Here is a 4490-nt window from a genome sequence, read left to right on the forward strand (position 1 = left end):
AACCAGTACCTGTAAGTCATGCTAAACAATTCGTTGCTTTGAATGAGGAGGCCTATTTGAGCCTTTAACTGTTATGTGTTTCCCCTTTTACTGCTTTAATGTGTTTTGTTTGTCGCACTAGACTTTTGTCCTTTAAAACTCTGAAAAACCAATCTCCCTTCCCTTTAGGATTAGTAGTCCCAACTGCTTCCGGGACTGATAAGATTGGGGCGGGTAATAGCATGCAATAAGTAACGAGACCATTCCGCGATTTAATACCTTAACGGGGTGGGTAAGGGTAGACATGGATATGATGACCACGCGATAGCACCACGTGTATAAATGGTTACCGGGTGTTGTGTAGGGTGTTCCATGTTATGTATAAACCTAGGACCCCCTCCCTCTTTATTTGTTTACTTTCTTTTCTTTCCAGAACTTTTTTTTAGAAAAGCTGTTAATTTTTCAGTTCTCTAAACTTCTTCTTTTACTTCAATGACTAAAAAATCTCTTTTAATTATTTGATTTCCAGCACTGTTTCTTCTCCAAACCTCCGCCTCTTTTATTCTCTTTGTTTGATTATTTGTACCAATTATTTGACCCCCTTTTCCTGCACTTGTATATCCCTTAAATAATTATGAAATCGCCTATCTCCGAACTTCAGCATGTTTATTTAACTTTTATACTTCCCTTTTTTGCAATCGTTATGTGAAAGCTGTCTTGTTGTTTATATTTAAAGTCACAATTATAGCATGGCCGGGAACCACACTAGTGGATCTTAGGGGGTGCCTAACACCTTCCCCCCGAGATAATTTCAAGCCCTTACCCATTCTCTGGTTCTTTTTTATTTTATTTTTATTCTTAGTGTCCTAATGCACTCAATCATTAGGTGGCGACTCTTCTAAATTGCAAACCCGATTCCCAAAAGGAAAAGAGTTGTCCGCCCAAATGTCATAAACCCGATTTCGCGAGAAAAAGGGGGTATCGACAGCATGGCGACTCCGCTGGGGATTTCTTTAAGGCTTTTACCATTTTCATGCTATTTGTGACTTTATGCTTCTTTATATGCCTTTATTTGTTTAAATGCCTTTAAATATTTATTCCTTCCTCCACTACGAAACTGACTTGGCTCTTCATTTCTTTTCTTTTATTGTTTTCCTTTACCGCTTTCTTTCAATAATGTTGTAAATTATGAGAAACTGTTGTAATTATTATTTTATGAACGTGAAAGTACATGACAACTTGTTAGTTATTGTAATTGCATTCTTCAACATCATATTCCACTCGTGCCAAACAAAATACCATAGGAACGCATATAATGAGTGGTTGCGCCCTTCCAATATTATCACCCCTAATTCCGGCAAAGGCATATTTGCGGTAAAACCAGTCGATCAACGGTGTAGTCGACGGTTCCACGCCTTTCCCTCTTGAGTTGTCCGCTCTAGGGTACCAGTCTAATACCCCATAGAAACCATTTCTCTTTAAATTATGCATGCATCATGGTCAAACTTAGCCGAGTCAGTTATGTTGTCCGCATAATGACTCTTTAAGATAGCCCCGTCCAAAGTCCACTGGGTTTCCTTGAAACCCAAAAGGACACTACCACGTTCTGTGCATTTATTTGGAGAACTAAATGCTTGTTATGCCAATTATTGATATTAAAATAGTCGAGTCTGGTAGGGGAAAAGGGCCTAACCTTTTGTTTTGCAGAAAATGAGGCACAAAGTCCCCAGATTCGGCATGGTCACCAACATCCACCCCAAATTGCTGAATTGGTGGGGAGATCTTCATTCCAGCGATCAAGCTCTTGTTAGGAAGTATCTAGGAAACCTGCCTTCTCTCCTAGACATTCAACCTAACAACAAAATCATAGAAGCTGCAACTCTGTTTTGGGACTGTGATAGATCGGTGTTTCGCTTCGGGGACATAGAAATGACACCTTTACTCGAGGAAATAGGAGGACTAGCTGGGATACCATGGGAAACTCCGGGTTTGCTAATGCCGAAAAATCGTAAGGGTAGGGGTTTTCTTAAAATGATGGGTCTAAAGAAGAATCCCGACTTGACATGTTTGAAGGAGTTATACATTCCCTTTGACCATTTGTATGAAAGGTACGGTCACAGCAAATCATACCGTACTTATCCGCACGAATTTGCCCTCACCTCATTGGGGCACATCTACCGAAGGGTCTTTGTATTTATGTTCTGTTTCTTGGGGATGATAGTGTTTCCAACGAAGAAAGCAAGAATCCATACTAGACTAGCCATGGTCACCAAAACCTTGATGGAAGGAATTAACGGACAACCATTCAGCCTTGTGCCAATGATAGTTGCAGAAATATACCGCGTCCTGGAAAGATGCCAACAGGGAGCCAAACATTTCGAGGGTTGTAATTTGCTACTCCAACTATGGCTCATGGAACACCTCCAAAAGGGTGAGTACCGGCAGGAAATCCATCGTAGAGACTGGGACGATTATATCGCCTTCCATCACCCAAAGCGAATGAATTATATGCCCAACATATTCGCCCAACCAGAGAATGCTAAAGAATGGGTCGAACTCTTCGACAATCTTACTGAGGACCGAGTGCAATGGATGTTCGAGTGGTTCCCTACTGAAGAATTCATCATCCGATCTAGGGATGCGCCTGTTTAACCAAAAATTAGATTTTAGGTCAAAGTTCGAATTTAGAAGAACTCGGGTTACTGATAATCGGAAAAGTATATAAGAAAGAAATTTTGAATGATATAATCAGAAAGCAAATAAAACAAAGTATATTCCAGTAGTGTTTTTCGTGTCCCCTACAGATGTTGTGACTTCCTCTTTTTATAGTTAATTTTTAAGAGAAAGTGTAATGCCTTTGTTTTAATGAGGCAATTACGAGCAATAAATGATATTGAAAGAAACGTTACTCAATCATTCATATTAAATACAAATTCTCTAACGTATTTGGCATTTAATGCTGAATTTGGACTCTTTTTCGCTATCAGATTCATGTATTCAATTCTTTCTGATTTTCGAACTTTAAATGACTCGAACAGGTATGAGTCTCGTTTCATTTGAATAATAGCTCGTGCCTTTAAGTATCTTCTCTCCCGCATCTGTTGTTGCTCGTGCCTTCTAACTGATTACCACGTTTTGACTATTTGACCGGTCCACGTGTCGTGACACGTCATCTTCAATATTTAAATTCAGTTTTTTCCTAATACAGATAGTCCCCCCACTTTTCATTTATTTATCAATTAAATATTTGGGAAGTGGATCTTTCATTAAAAAGGGAATTTTTGCCATAATCAATGCTATGACAGTACTAACGCTTCAGTTGTCTTTTCTATTTAATGCATTGCATACGTGTCACCCTCTCATTAGCTTTGCAATTTTTGCAGCCTTTTTCCAAGGCTTCTTCAACTCCTCCTTTCACGAAGTGATAGTTGCCTTTATTATAGGCTTTCCATCATTATACTTCTTAGTATTTGACGGTCGTTTTTATATAAACTTAACCCTTCTTCCACAAATTTTTACCACAGTCGCCCATCAGTATAAATTCAATTTTTCCTTTCACCTTTTACCACATAAAACTTTTTCCTTGAACGTTTGAATTGTGCGAATCTTTGTTTACTTCTTTCTCTTCTTCATCATGTCTTCTTCGAACCCTAACCCTAAGAGAGTTCCTATCTTAGACAATTTTCCCAATGCTCCTGTTAGACATAGAAGAGGTGGGAGACTTCGTAGTTTAGGATCCTCTCGTGGTGGTGGTTCTGTCATGCCTTCTCCTAGCCCTGGTTCTTCCTCTAGAACTAGAGGTTCTTTTTCTCAAAAATCATCTTCTAAGAGCAAGGAGGCCGCTGAACCAATACAGGAACCCTTGGTAGAAGAAATAGTTCCTAACGATTTATCTTTTCAGCATGATAGACAATCACTTCAGACCCAAATTTCTGGTTTGGATCGAGTTGATGCTTACCCCACTATGATTACAGAGATTTTAGCTCCCATAATTCGCAAAGATTGTCACTGGAGTAAAGATTTTCCCATTGTAATCCCCAATCCAAATCAGAGGATTACTTCATATATGACTGGATTCTCTTTCGTTTACACATACCCTTTTACTCTTGGGTTTAAACCAGCTATTGACCCAGTAATTCTCGATTTCTGTCGTTTCTTCAAAGTTTGTCTAGCACAGGTTGGCCCGCTTGTATGGAGGGCTGTTGCTTGTTTAAGGCATCTGGCCAATTTAGCAGACGTTAATTTCACCTTCTCCCACCTAATTCATCTATACTCCCTTAGACTTTTTCGTAATGGAGTCTTTACCTTAGTGGCTAGGAGTAAGAGAGTTTTGGTAAGTCCAGAAGATGATAAGGATCGTGGCTGGTATGCCCGTTTTGTTGCTGCTCCCACAGTTGGTTTAGTGGGTGAACAAAACGTTCCCTTCCCTGAGAAGTGGAATTTTGCACGTAAGTCTTTCATCTCTCCCGCACCTCTTTCTTTTGAGTTTACAAATTTCTTTAACTTTGTTT

Source organism: Nicotiana attenuata, unplaced genomic scaffold (assembly GCF_001879085.1).
Source record: "Nicotiana attenuata strain UT unplaced genomic scaffold, NIATTr2, whole genome shotgun sequence".
Classification (NCBI taxonomy): domain Eukaryota; kingdom Viridiplantae; phylum Streptophyta; class Magnoliopsida; order Solanales; family Solanaceae; genus Nicotiana; species Nicotiana attenuata.